Below are 16,396 nucleotides of genomic sequence, written 5' to 3'. Positions count from 1 at the left end.
CTCATTCCTTTGAGTCTTTCAGATATATCATTTTTTTTTATCAAAGATTAAACAATCAAGAGAGTTTAACCATGATAAGATTTAATTCATATTTTCATTCGGATTAGAAAAGTATGACATAAACTACATAGTTAAACATATAGAGAGAGAAGTGTAAAAACTCCCGTGTATCCTAAGCATTGGCTTCAAAAGTTACATATATATCAGGTATAATGCTCATCATATTTCATTGTTTTCTCATTTTTTTTAAACTCCGACAAGCTCCAAGACATAAGAACTCCCCCTCAAAATAATCACATAGGATGAATAACACCAAGTCCTCCACGAAGAAAAGTAAAATGAGAAGAATAGAAATGTTTTGTGAAAATGTCTATCAATTGGTATTCAGTATCCACACGGAGAAGTTCAATGCTCTCTTTTTCCACATTACAAAACCCTTTTTAAGCAAGAAAGTTTTAACTCTATCAAACCATGCTCTAGGGGTTTATTTTAAACCATACAAAGTTTTAGACAACTTGCATACATGATTTTGATATTTAGGATTTTCAAAACCATGTGGTTGCTTAACATAAATTTTCTTATTAATGTAGCCATTCAGAAAAGCATTTTTGACATCCATTTGATATAATCTAAAGTCTTTAGATGCAGCAAAAGCTAAAAGAGTTTTAATGACTTCTAGTCTAGCAACCGGAGTAAAAGTTTTCTCAAAATCTAGTCCTTCTAACTGTGTAAAATCCTGAGCTACAAGTCTAGCTTTGTTTATAACAACAACACCTTCCTCACTTTATTTATTTTTAAAAACCCATCTAGTACTAATAAGTGTATGACCCAGAGAAAGTGCGACAAGCTTCCAGACTTTGTTGCATTCAAAATATTCAAGTTTCTCGTGAATGGCATTGATCCAAGATTTGTCAGTCAATGCATGTGAAATATTTTTGGGTTCAAAAGAAGTAACAAAAGCTGAATGAGCATGGAAATTAGAATTAATAAACCTGTACCGTGTGGTTCATTCATGCAAATCTCCAGTCATCTAATAAGGTGGATGACTCCGCTTAATGTACAAAGGAGCATTGACTCCAGAAGCAATCTCTTTTTCTCCTTCAACATGCACAGATAATGTAGTAGCTTGAGGATATCCAACTGTAGCCTAAATAGTTGAAGGTACCAAATGATTTTTAACTAATTGTGTCACGGGAATTAACATTTCATCCTCATCCTCCTTCTCATCCACAAATATGGTCTTAGACTTCCCCTGAACAAGTGTACCTGTCCCTGCATCACTTGATCTAATTTCTAGACTAGCATCATCGAAAGTAACTTCGCAGGTTTTAACAATTTTGTTAGTCTCCAAAACAAGCACACGATAGCCACGGGTATGAGCAGGATATCCGAGAAAAACTCCATCAATTGATCTAGACTCAAACTTATCCAAATTTTCAGATTTCAGCATAAAATACTTGCAACCAAAAACTCTAAAATGAGATACACTAAGCCTATGTCCAAACCGCAACTCATATGAAATTTTACCCAATTTAGATCTCACGAAAAAAAAAGTTTGAAACATAAAAAGTAGTAGATATAGCTTGGAGTAGAAAATTCATCTAACATAGTTCTAACCATCTCAGCCAGAGTTTTACTTTTCCTTTCAACTACACCATTTTGTTGAGGTGTCCTAGGTGATGAAAATTAATGTTCAACACCTTTCTCAGTATAAAAGTGATCAAAAGAAGAATTTTTAAATTCAGCTCCATTATCACTTCTAATAGCTCTAAGTGACCTAAAAGATCAACACACAATCTCAAAAATAGGTTCTAAAATAATCAAAAGCTTCATTCTTAGATACCATAAAGAAAACCCAAGAGTATATAGAAATCATCAATAATAATAAGTACATATCATTTACCTTAAAAAGATTATACTCTAGAGAGAACAACAATATCAAGGTGCAAAAGTTGATTGCATGCATTTGTCATAATGATGGTAATAGGTAGATGTGAACCTAAATTTATTTTACCATGTCTACAAGAAGAGTAAACTAACTCGCTATCATACTTAAGCTTACGTAAACCACGAATAAGATCTAAACCACTAACTCGAGTGAGATAATATAGACCAATATTATCAAGTCTATGACACCAAAAGAATAGATCTTTAGAATCATTAGCAACAAGACATCTAAGCTTACAAGAAGTTGATGCATCAAAATCAGCTTTAAAAACTCTTCCAAAACGTGAAATTCTAAACACAAGATCACCTGAAGCATCTAATACTTTGCATTTATTTATCTTAAAACACACATCAAGATCTTCATCAATTATTTGTGAGACAGAAAGTAAGTTACATTTTAAGTTCTCAACTAGAGCAACATTCTTAAACATAAACTTATCATTTATCTGCATTGTACCTTTTTTTCACAACAGAAGTAGAAGAAGCATCTCCAAATGTAACACTCTCAGCATGAGATATATATACATGAGAGAACCAATTCTTATCACTAGATATATGGCGTGAGCATCTGGAATCGACTAACCACATGTTTTCTTTCCTTGTTTGAGAAACCTACAAAGCAACAAAAGATGTCAATGCCTCAATACTCAGGTTAGTAATAAAATATTTAGGAGTCCAGTACTGAGTCAGCTGACTAGAACAGTGAGTTGGCAAAATATAAGTAACCCGAATAGACTCAACTCGAGAATCCCGAGTAGGCTCATGCCAAGTTACACGAGTAGCAAAAGGTGATGATTGTTTCACTCGAAGCACAAGATGAGGTGCAACAACCTCATGACTGATAATACGTGCCTTTCAAAAATTAGACCTAACCTTAAATTTTCTTTTCTCTGTTGTTTAGCTAGTCTAAAGCAAAACTCTACTAAATTTCCATCTCGACCCTAATGAGTACAAGTGTACTTAACCCGATATGTTGATTTAGAAGAAGAAGCTACATTTGTATTCATTGTAGAAGATAAAAATTCAGCAGACTTAAAAATAACCTTCTTAGTTTTAAATTCAGCAAGTGTTTCAAATTTTCCACTACAAAGTGCCATGAAAACAATGAGTGCATTTGTCTTTGAACGAGCATAGGGATCAAAACCTAAACCTTGTTTACATATGCTTGACTTAGATGAATCTAAAATTAGGTTAAGATATTTCATTCTCTTAGGAAAAATGTTCTAAAATTCATTTCAAGTAATCAACTTATTTAGAAAGAGCTGGGCACTTATTACAAGCAACATTCATGTGTTTCTTTTGTTTATGAAAATTAGAGCATAAAAGAACTTCATGAGTAATCATGTCATAAGCTATTTGAGAAACTCTAGCATTAGCATCATGCAACTTCAATTATAGAATTGAGCAATTAGAAAAAGAAGTTGAATCGAGCAAATCAGATGTTGAACAACTAGCATTTTTAACTTGTCTATAATTTAACACAAGTTTCTCATTCTTCTCAATTTCTTCTCTGATTTTCTCAAGAGTAGAAGCATGAACATCTCTAAGAGAAGTGAGCTCAGTATAAATTAAGTTACATGAGTTGCAAGTATCATCATCAGGAATTAAAATCTTAACTCTTGCAATTTCAAAATTCAGTGATTCAATTAAAACATCACATTTCTTAATTTTTTGTTATGTTTCTCTAAGAGTGTACCGAGATGAACAACAAAATTAGATAGTTCATCATAAATAGCTAATACCTCATTACCGTCGCTGTCAAATTCATCCTTGATTGAGCTTTCTTTGTTTCTTGCCATGAGACATAACCCAATCAAATCACGCAATGTCTTGATCTTGGATGTTGTGTCATTCACGTTGCTCTCCGAATCAACGTCACTCAAGTTGACTTGTTCGAGCGCCGAAAAAACTTGATGCATAATCTTACAGTTGAGAAAGCTCTTCTTCTTCTTGTCATTGAATGAACACTTCTCTTTTCTTTCTCCTCTTTTGATGCCTTCTCTACAAGCTTATGACAATTGGAACGAATATGGTTGAGATCACATTCATAGCATATTTGAGGACCTCCAATTTCTCTCTTCCTCATATGCACACGAATGAGATCAGAAAGGCCATCAATGGGGCAAACGGGGATGTTTTGTTAATGGGAACAAGGAACTGGTACGAAATGGGTCACTTCAAATACGTTCATTCTGCAATGCTTTAGAGAAACAAGTAGAGAGTAGTGCTAAATATTCTTCAGAAATTAACTCAAGCTGATCATCCCGTAAGATATAGAAGATAATAAAAAGTTTGATGAGGAAGATCAATATGAAACATTCTAGGTTGAGAGACGAAAACAATTGATTTATTAGCATTCTTCCCAACAAAGACATCTAGCTCATGAGTTTTTAATTTAAAATAAAGAAACATCTAATGTAAGTGTACTTATGACAGTAGATTCTCTAATAGATTTAACTTTCATCTCCCATATTGACATATCCAAAGCTCCTAGTAATTGACATGCATAACTGAAACATGTCTACACATGACTGAATCCAACTCATGCTTGAGTCCAACTACGACTAGCACTCGATTTCTTACGGGAATGGACTCTTTGACCAATCAAACCACAACCTAACCTCGCCATGTACTCGAGCGACTCCATCATCCGAACACACAATTTGGTCGCCGTGGAAGTTGAGGGCGACAGACATGCGGCCGACGATGCTGGCAGCATGGACCCTGTGAAAGGAGTTTGTCCCATCGACCTTGCTCTCCAACCCCTCACCAGGCAGCCTCCAACCCACCCGCCTCACTATCAACGTATGTACTTATCATTTCCTATAGTAGCAACAAGATCTATGTACAAACATTCATAAGGGTCTATCAAGCTCGGGACCAAGAAGGCTGAAGGCTGATGCTTGCTCACCTCGGATAGGAGTGGTGAGCCATCGAGCAGCCCGTGGAAGGAAACAAGGAAGGCAGTGTTGGAGAGTGTGGGGGCACTACTCCTGACGAGGCCCACCACATCCCCGAATGACGGGCGTCCATCGGCGGGGGAGGGCGACCTATCGATGGGGGACCAGGAGGGTGGGAAGGTGAAGGTGGCACAGGGGTAGTGGTGGGACGCGTAATGCACCTAGAAGGAGGCGGAGAAGGACGCCAAGGAGGAGGAGGCGACACATTGCTAGACCGGTGGCGCATGGATTTGAGTGGTTATGGTGAGTGGTGAAGGGTGTGTTTGGTTTACTGTATAGGTTTTCGTAGACCTGCAGTGTATATCTTAGATGAGTAGAAGCAGGTTGAGCAGATGCAGTGATTTTGAAAAGAAGAGTGTTTGATTATCTGCATAGACGAATGCAATGACCCTGCACCTACAGATGCAATGAATATGTGAAGGTGTTTAGTTGCCTACATGGACGGATGCAATAACCCTGCACCTGAGACTAACGAGAGGGCTCATTGCAGCACAGTAGCAGATGTAATGCATCCATCGGGCCAGACTACAACCGTATAATTGTATCACAGATGCAGAGAGAAACAGTACATGCAAGCAATCAAACCACCTTCTCCACAAGAATATACGCATGAACAGAGTCAGGATGCCCCTAGTACGGGCAACCAAACACACCCAAAATGTTATGAGATTGTAAGCCGGAGTTGGGTGGTCCGATGTATGAGTTGGGCAGTTGATCCGTATATCAATTGAACCAATTGATGTATTCTATTTGGATACGGTATTAACTAGCCACTCTAATACATCTGCCTCATTGCATCCTATGTCCCAATATACTACTTATATACGATGCTCTCCTCAAATAATAGATTCAGCAGGTAGCACCAATGCGTGGCAAAAGAAACAAAGATTTGTCACGATATCTTTTTCTTCCTTTTATCCTTATATTTTGAATTGATTCTTATATGCTTTTCTCATTAGCATAGGACGTTTTTGTGTAGTCATATACATAATATACAAAAGATGCATTGTTTCAAAGCTAGGACTCCAAGATCTCCGCTATATTACCATCAAGCATATATAAACTAAAAACACAACACCAACAGCAATAGCACCACAGTTCACGGCCCATCGCCCATGGTAGTGCTTGCCAAACTACACATACATCACACAACCACGAGCCCTAACAAAAGTTTTAGATCACCATGATTATTACTATTGGCTGGCCATAATCAATGTTATGACTTGCAAAGAGAGATTGCTTCTTACCAAAAAATCACAGTTCACCTCATATGATCATTAGCTGTTTTCCGAAGGACTCACATGATAAGAAAAATAAAGGTATTATTGTACAACTATCGGTGACATGGGAACCAGGGGTCCCCGAGTCCCGAGGCCAGGACAGCAGAGTGTGACGTGGCGCCCTCCCTCGTGGATTATCTTCCCGAGGTCCGAGAAGACCAAGTTCCAGGAGAGGGTGCTCAGGGTCATAAACGGTGGTGCCTGAGTACCCGAGTTCCCCAATGACCCGAGAAGGCCAAGTTCCGGGAGAGGATGCTCGGGGCCATGAACAGTGATCCCTGAGCACCTGAGTTCCCCGATGACAAAAGAAGTCACAGTTCCTGGAGAGGGTGCTCGGGGTTATGAATAGTGGTCCCCGAGCACCCAAGTTCCCTGAGGACCCGAGAAGTCAAGTTCCGGGAGAGGACGCTCGGGGTCATGAACAGTGGTCCCCGAGCACCCGAGTTCCCCGAGGACCAAGAAATGGCATATCATGGAGAGAGTGCTCGGGGCTGTAAACAGTAGTCTCCGAGCACTCATAGTTCCCCGAGGGTCTGAGAAGTCCTTCGCTGTTGGTCCCCACAAGGGCTCAGTGGTGAGGTGTCAATTGGTGACAGGCCCGATGCTGCATTTAAGAGGGCGCGTGGCCTGTTACTTCCAACCACTCTCCCCACGCCTGCTGTCAGTCCCTGCCACGGTCTGGCAGGGAGGCGTTGGGACATTTAATGCGTGGGTCCCATCGCGTGTCATCTGGCACGCCTCGAGATAACGTCGCAGGGCTTGAGGCGTAATGCCTGCAGCCCTGCTGTGTCAGGCTCGCTCTGACCGGGCCGGCACGCGGGGCTGCTCGGTGGCTGCCCTGTGGGCCCTCCCCGCTGCACCCGCTGAAAAGCAGAATGATGACGACAATACTGGACGGGGGCGCATTTTCAACCCTCCCCGTAACATCAAGCTGCAGCCCATGATGGTTGCTTTCTATTTATGGTGCATTGGAACTTGCGCCATCCTTTCTGGGCACGCTACCCGCCCCGACAGGTATAAAAGAGGGGCGGGCTCCCCGGAGAAGACATCGAAGGAACTCAGGACGAACAACTTGGATCGATCGGGTCCTTCAGTTCGAGCTCAAGACAGAGAAGTTGGAGAAGACGCAGACAAGCCAACGAAGCTCTAGACTTAGACAAACATCCTTGTAACATGAGAGATCCTCAGAGAGGCATTCCCTGAGTATTTATAGCATACACACAGGAGTAGGGTATTACGCTCCGTGTGGCCCGAACCTGTCTAAAATCCCCTGAGCATTTATTTCCTTTTGCATCCGATCATCCACTCCACCTGCATCTCATTTACTCCCGTTTATTTCACGTACGAGGCGGACTTAGAATCATCCCCCCGGCCGAATCTCAAAGGGGGTCCCTCTGGATCCCCGCTTGTAGAGTTCATCCTCCGACAACAACCTTAAATTACCAAAGAACATAAAACAATTAGAAACATCTCAAGTTTAAGCAGAACACAAATGTCTCAAGTAGAGGCTGAGCGAGCCAAATGGAGTATCTTTTATCACGTTCATGTGGAAGAAAATAACATGTTTACTGAAGGAAGGGATACTATCTTTGGAAGCTTTATTTGCTCTAAGTTTAAGGCTATCAGAGCCAAAAACCAAAATCCCAGCCAACAATGAACCAAAGATTGGAAAATATACAACAGGGATAATCAAAATTGTACTATACTTGGTGCCACAACATGATGAATAAAAGCCCGAACCACACTAATCCTAAATTGAATCCTTCTTTCTACAGCACCACGAACTTCTTAGGTGGGGGATTCCCTCCAGAAAGCATCACATATGCGTAGAAACAAGCCATTGCGATGTGGTACCATTTTTAAGCGGCAGAGAATGTTAGAACTTACTCCGAAAAGAAAAAAGGATTTGGATGGAAAATGTAGAGTAAAATACCTCAGTGAAGCATAGAAGCCCCAAGGAAGGAGTCTGTTTGTCTGCACAAAGTCATTACTACAGAATAGACCATAAGTAGCGCTCTATCAGTACTGGTTGTGCAAAAACTATGATTGAAGACATATTAGTGCCGGTTGTTAAACTCCCGCACATGAAAAATGCTTGAGATGCTAAGAATTGACACTGATAGTCCATTTTTAGTGCCGATTCGAGCCACAACCGAAATTTGTCTTCAATCCAATTTTGGCTCACATCCGGCTAAGTCCTCATGTCTGCAATAATAGAGCCTTATCTCTTTCCTCATGAGTCACGTCCGGCTCAGTCCTCCTCACATCCGCAGAGCGCCAGAGCCTTATCTCTTTCCTCACCACAATCTAGTCCAGTGTTGTTTTCAAGCACCAAAGATTTGGTGGTTTTTTCTCTTGATGGATAGTTTCTTGTCCACTGTGATTCTCTATAAACTTCCAACCTATATAAGATTCTATAGAGATTTGTGTGATTTGTTTTTTCTCTGGTTCCGCTGTTTAGATGTTGCTGCTTGTGAGAGTTGCAAGGAGCTTAGGTTCATATGAGGTTCAAGAATAGGGCGGCGGTGAAGAGCGGGTATAGGCCAGCCTCCAAGTGGCGTTGAGAGGAATGGTGACATCCTAAGGGAGGGGTGGATTAGGACACTTAGAAATCTAAAATAAATTGGCTCCAAAAACTTCATAATATAAATCCATCTCAAATTCTCTTAAATATACTCTAGGTTTATCTAGTGTGTCTACTCTACCACTCAAGAAGATTGCAACCTACTCTAGGTAAATTGTAAGAAAGTAAATGCAGAAACATAAATAAGGTAGAGAGACAAACTCGGCACAAGGGATTTTTATCCCGTGATATCGATGGCGTGAATGTCACCCCTAGTCCATGTTAGAGCTCCACAAAGGATATGATCTTGATCACCAAGTCTCTTCCGGTCACGGCTCTTGAGCTACCAAGTCACCAAGACAAGGTCTCAGCACGATGAGCCACCAAGCCACCAAGGTAAGGTCTCACCACTAGCCTCTCTTCCGGTCACTTGCCGTCGTGATCACTTTGGAGCTTGAGTCACCAAGGCAATGGTCTCGTATCCTCGTACACATGTCTTGCAGCCACTCCACACCAAGTCAGAGGGTTAACAAGCTTTAGCCACCGAGACCCAAAATGTCGGTGAGTCACCAAGACTCCAAGGCGCCAACATACCACTCGATACAAGCTAGGATCACTCTTTGATCCCTTCTTCAAGCTGCAGCACCTAGCTACAACTCACTCTAGGCCTATAAACACTAAACACTCTCTAATCTTGTGCTTAATTGTCTTGGATAATTACTTTAAGCACTTTGGTGGCTTAAATATCTTCTCAAGTGTGTATAAGCTTTCTCTAGACTCCAGCAGCATGCCACACCTTCAATGACTGAGTGGAGGAGTATTTATAGCCTTAAACCTGCCAACTAGTTATTTTCCCAACAGTACAGAAAAGTTGTTAACACCGGATGATCTAGTGAGAACACTAGTATTAATATTGGATCATCCAGTGAGTACAAACTTAGAAACTACTTGTGGGAACTCCACTCATTGCATTTGTGAAACCGGATATTCTGTTGTGCCTTCAAATCCATCACCAGACCTTCCGCTAAGTTATCTTGAGCCAGACCGCGCCACTTCTTCTCTGTGTAAAATACTTTGGTGCATTAATCTTCTGGTGGATTGTTCTTTATTCTTCAATATTTGCAGTCGCATCTGCAAGAAATGCTCCGGTGCTATAATCCAGGAAGCATAAAATAAGCACCAGACCTTCCGGTGGGTTGATCTTCAGTTTTTAACTTTCATTCTTCTCTACAAGAAATGCTCCGGTGCTATCCAGTGTAGATCACCGGACTATCCGATGAGGTCCTCGTCCTTCTCCCCTTTGTCAGAAATACTCCGATGAGTTCAACACACAGAGCACCAAACTTTTTGTGAGACTAACAGTTTCTGAACACAAAGCTCCATGAGTGCAAACTTATATTCACCGGACTATCCGGTAAGATCAATTCTTCCAGAACTTCTTCAATTCAATCAAACTTTATCCTAACTACGATGGCTTCTTGATGTATTGCATACATAAGACATACTAACATATATTCTTGACAAACATGTTAGTCCTAATAAACTATGTTATCATTAATCACCAAAATCACAATCATGACCTAATATTACCATTTTTGCTACAGAATAAAGAGTGCTGGTTAAAAAACTGGTACCGAAGTCATTTTTCAACTAGTACTCTTATGCCTTTTTTATAGTGAGTAGCAAAGATTATTGCAATATTAAGATAGTAATAGCGCCCCCATATTCCATAAGAATGAGAGTAGAAATAGTTACCAAGAAGTAAGCATCAGAGTATTTCCATACCAGGAAAGCAGAAAAAACTGCACAAACACGAGTGGAGTAGGTCCATATGCAATGTGTACACCAAAAGGTTGAAAGCAATTACATTGTGACTTAGATACAACGTAACACAAAGCTTAGCATGATAATATTTATCCCACCTGCTTGGGTCACGATGAGTAGGAAGCTGGATCTTCCACTCCTCCAAAACTTTAGACTGAGAGTACGAAGTAGGAGAGTGGCGAGCCCTGGTGCCCCATAGACAATAAAATACCACCTGCATTACCAAATGAATTATCGTTATTTCACATATTTGTATGTGAACACTTGCAAGACACAACCATCTTGCATGCGGGTGTGGCCCAGTGCAGGGCTATGGGCTTGCTTTGCGCTTCTACCCTTCTTCTTCCTAAGCTTTGAATGCCTCAAATTGCGTAAGTCACCGATGACAAATCCATGGAGCACGCCAGGTCCTAGTTCCTGGGGGAGAGGGGTTCTACTGATGGGCACCTCTAGCGGGCACTGGGGCTCGCCAGAACACGCTATGTGAAAAAACACATCAGTGACGGGTGGTAAGTATCATTAGTGACGGGTAACGCATCCGTTACCCCGAACGCGTCTAATGACCACATTAGTAATAGGTCATAATAGTGACATGTCACTGATATGCGTCTCTCATATGCTGGGAAGAAACACATTAGTGATGGGTTATAGGGTTACCCATCACTAATATCTGTTACCCATCACTGATGTTAACACATCAGTGATAGGTAATGTTAACACACGTGTAGGTCATAAGTGACGTTTAATAGTCTTCACACGTCATTGATGTGTGTATCCTATGTGCTAGGGGAAACACATAAGTAACGGGTGACGAGGTTACCCGTCACTTATGTGTAGGTTATAAGTGACGGATAATGATTCTGACCCGTCACTATTGACTTCATCTCCTACAAGTTTCTTCTATTTCCATGCTGCATCCTCAAGCATAGCCAGGATTTGACAGTCGTCTTCTCCCTGCAAATAACAACAATCGATAAATACACTTATATAAGAACTCACTTCATCCTAGAATTGTAAAGATTACAAAGTTCTAATCAATTCATCACATAATTACAAAGGTTACAAAGTTCCAATTAATTCATCACAAGTTATAAAGTTATAATCCCGACCCGAGGCTAAATAAATGATGGGTCGTAGAAAGACTCGTCACTAATGGTTCTTTGGTGATGGGTCCTGATAACCCGTCACTAATTTCGTGTCTTCTTTGTATTTTTTTCATGTAGTGATAGTGGATCCAACCCCTGATCTAAGGTAGCGGAGATGTAGAGAGCACAAAGAGCATATAGGAGCAAGGCAGGGAAAAAAGAGGGAGATGAGAAACCACACTCTAGTTATATTATTAATTGAAGAGAAAAATGAGCTACCATGTTCATTTTTAAGAGCACAAAATTACCACATTAAGTGAAAAAATAAAAAATCTAGATCACTCAGGGTTATAAACATTTAACAGTTTAGATTAAATAAAAAAACCACATCAAATATGATTAATAAATCACTAAATTTAGAAATCAAAGAGTTCATATCAAATACGATTAATAAATGCATAAATTCGAAATTAAAAATTATAGGAAATTAGCAGTTTGGTTTCCATGCAGATTGAGAAGCAAAATATCTAAACAAAGGGTACAAATATATTACAATTAATAATAATTAAATTTGGGGTTAGGATAGAAAAAATAAGACCCATATCAAATATAGTTTTATACAAAAATTATAAAAATCAAATATCTAAAGTAAAAGTCTATGTAAAACACAATTAATCAATAGCTAAAATTCATAATAAAAAATAATGTAAATTTTACAAAATTCTTATTAAGATAATAGATTAAGTCAAATATATTCTAATTTTAGTTGTGCTCCTATACCTGACGCATGATTTTTACGGTTGATCAAAACATATACGAATTGAACCACTATGTATATATGATTCGAGTACAAATTTAGAGTATAAATAATTTTCTTTTTCACTAACATAATTTTTATTTTTTATTCTAATTTTATATGTTTTGTAAATAAATAACTAACTTCGTAAAAAACTAAAGAGGCTAATTTTTAATAAAAATTATCTGATAAATATTATAGGAAAACTAGGTATATTATTAATGAAGACCCCTTACTAGTTGACATTACTATAAAGGAAACAGGCTGTTGGTTGTTTAGCGCCGATCTCGAGGAAAATGGTACCCCGGATGGCTGGAATGCATGAGCAGAAAAAAGCCGGACAGGGCTTTACTTTTGCACGCTCAATTAGAGGTGAACAAAGATATAAAGACATAAAGTGTGTGCAGCCCTGCACACACATGAAAAGGATGAGAGGCACTTTCTTTCTTCTAATCTGTCCCAGCCCCAGGTCCTGAGTGCTTTTTCTTAGGAAAACAAATGCGGAAAATGATTGGAGAATTGACTTGCTCTTGTTCTAAAAAAGCGACGGCTTTCGACCGTGTGGCATTGCTTTGGTCTTCGCAAAAGTGAGAAGATAACGTATCTCAAGGATGTTTGAGATCTTGCATAGGCCCTCAAGTAAACAGAAACTTCCCTGCTCTCTCTCTCTCTCTCTAAACTTCTGAGTAAAGTTTATCAGAGCAATGCCCTTTTCCCTGCTTGTTACATCGTATAGTACAAATTTCGGAGTAAATTTTGCGTGAAATTACCAACTTCACAGATGATAAGCACTACTAAGAACTAAGAAGGCTTAACGGTAGCTGTCATCAATCGCTCGAGGTGATGCTTTTGTTTGATAGTATATCCATCTGCAACCAACTACAAGGAAGAAGACAGACAACAATGCTTATTCTGTCAGAGCAAACTGGTCTTGGCACTAGTCCAAAGATTCTTCATTGTCACAGAAGAAAACCAAATCAAGCATCCTAGGCTCCTAGCTAGAAGCAATAGCTGAGAAGAGGACTTTCAGCTCTTCCCTTATTTTAGGTGGAAAGCGCACCGTCTATTCTCAAAGAAAAAGCGAAAGGGCTAGCTGCGCATCTGAAAATCGAAATTGACATAGCTCCATGTGCTTCAGATTTTCAGCTCACAAGAATGGACCCCCTTTTTTTTTAGCGAAAAGGGCTGGAATATATTAAAAACACAGCACAGTACAACCCCTTTGCAGCAAGGACCCTGAAACGGGAAGAAAATACAAGAAGGCACACCAAGGTCCTCTTTGCCATCTTCTTGACGTCCGGCCTCCGACACTCGTCGCCGCATGCCGTCCACTGGAGCCTGAATGAAGTCCAACCAGTCACCTCTAGTGCAAGGTAGAGTTTTCGCCGCATGACCGAGCCTCCTGAGTCCCCTCGGAAACCATCTAACTCGTTCAAAGAACAACGACAACCACCACACCAGAGTTGATTGAGGAAAGAAAGATCCGCGGCAGCCGTCCACAACGAGACCAGCTACCTAGAAATGAAGTCTGCTACCGCTGGTGAAGCCATCGATCCGAAAGAACAACCCACAAACAGGGACAAAACCAAAGCTCCATCCCTTCCGTCAAAAGGTAGAGTAGAACAAACCTCCCTCACGTATCGCTGAAGAAGACGTCGTCACCACCACCATCGTCAGAGAAGCTGATGGAAGCAAAATACCCCAACCGACATCATCGTTGTGGGGATTCCTAACCCTAACCTACCTAATCCTACACTAGATAGGAGGAAGGTCGCCATCCCTTTTGCAAGGAAGAACAACCTGATCCTTACCCGAGCTCCAAAGGACATGCCGCCACAGACGACCGCGCCGGAGAAGCTCAAGAGAAAACAAAATCCGCTTAAAAACTTGACTTCGAGAGGAAACTTATAGCTACCTACCTAGAACTACTGCTAGCTAGGAGTATACACACCGGCTGCCGAGATCCCAATCCCCCTCCACCTCCAGTGCCAGAGAGGCCTCTGGAGGGGAGAGGAACCGATCAGATCGATGCCGGATCAAATATCGCCGCTATTTCGCCTGGCTCTTTACTTTAGATGAGGAAGGGAAGAAGAGTTGCGATTGGCCATTCATAAGAATGGACCTGTATGCTAATTATTGCTTGAGGGGGCAACTGAAGTGGTCAAGTGATCGGTACAAAACAATATAGCTACAACAAAGATACGGAGTGTTATGACCTTGTGTTCCACGTATTCTTCACCTGCCTCATTGACTGTGACTCTATGAATTGAGAACTTCATTTAAAGCTTGTTTTGTTGAGTTTTCATAGTAAAATTAGTGAAAACTCGTGAAATATTAATTTGCAGTTTTCAGCTTTCAGATTGATTTCATAGGAGTGATTTTCTGAAATTAGCTAGATATGGAGAGTTAAAAATTTCTACTAATTCACTTCACTCACAAAATCATTTTTTTTATAAAGTTTATCTTAAAAATCATTAAATAATCACATTCAACCACGTAATCTGTGACTACACCTAGATCATTGCTCTGTGATTTACAGCTCTACCGAACAGTCTCTTGCTCTGTGACTACACCTAGATCATCCATGATTCTGCCTGCCTCAAAGCTGTTCACCTCATCTGCACTTTGGCAGAGCGGTGGTCGGTGGCATATTCAGAGCCGGTGAGAAAAGCACACCGAAGCAGAGGGGAAGAACCGTCGAGGCAGACGACGTTTGCAACTTTGAACCCCCATTTTTTTCAACAGACATCTTCAACGCAGGGAGGGGTCATCTCATCCGTGGGGGCGCGATCGAACAAAAGCTGTCGCCCATCACATGCCACTCACTCACCACCGCCAAGCCCCCGCGTCCATCCGTCCGCCCGCCCGTCCGTCCACGCTTGTACCATCTGCGCACACACATGAGGCGGTACAGGATCTGCAGGGGCAGGGCTTTCCCTCCTTTTGTTCGCTTCTCTTCTTTTCATTCTGCTCCATCAAAAGAAGCTCTCTTTTCCTCTCGTCTTTACCCCACCCGCTAAAGCCTGCTGCAAGTGCAACACGGGGGGATTTTAATGGTTCAATCAAAGCCGAGGCGATCTCTCTGGGGCAGGCGCTGTGCCCCCCGCGGCTTAGCTGCGTTGCTCCTCATCATCCCTACCATGATAGCGCGGGGTTACTTACACGTGAGGTGCCAGCGGCCGTGTTGTAACTTGGAACGGGGATGGGAAAGTCCTCCGCTTTTCGGACGGGGGGCTCCCTTAACAAACAGAGTGGTATGTGTTGAAAGCATGGTGGTGGTTATCGACGAAGCAGTGGCCACTTGTAATGCGAAAAAAATATCAATCACCTTTCTTATGAACGCGAATTTGTTTAAGCACCTTTGGATGTGCAAAATTAGTAGTCCAACCGGTAAGACACCACGGTTCATGTAAAACATTTGGGATAAAGGTTACAACTCGATGGATCCATGGGCTTGTTGATACAGTCCGGGTAGTTTGGTTGCCTTCAAGCTCAACCAGTCGAAGTGTTATCTACACACTTTAAATTCGAGTTGGATTCCGATGTTTGTATCAGATTTTGAGTTATATTTTTTATTCAATTTTTTGTTGAATCGTACACCTAAATTCAAGTGTTGTTCAGGTAACACTGATGCTAGTCTTATTAAGATCAAGAATTTATCTTATCCCACCTTAATTTCACCTCAAGTCTACTGATTATACTTAAAACAGCTGGTAGTACATACAATCATCACGTGATAGCTCGAGAAAAGCATTTTGCATCTCCAGAACCCAGTCACGAATTCATGATTCGTGCGATGAGTAGGCCTGACTGAGAAGCATACATTACAGGCAGCCAACCAAGGCCGATAAAGCATGCAGGCTTTTAGCGGCCCGCGGCTGGCCTTCGGTGTTCTGGGCTGCAGAGGCAGGCACTAGGCAGAAGTTGGACTGGGCTGTGCT

This window comes from Phragmites australis, chromosome 20 (genome assembly GCF_958298935.1).
Source record: "Phragmites australis chromosome 20, lpPhrAust1.1, whole genome shotgun sequence".
Taxonomy (NCBI): domain Eukaryota; kingdom Viridiplantae; phylum Streptophyta; class Magnoliopsida; order Poales; family Poaceae; genus Phragmites; species Phragmites australis.
The sequence above is the reverse complement of the archived record's forward strand: the minus strand, read 5'-3'. Positions refer to the sequence as shown.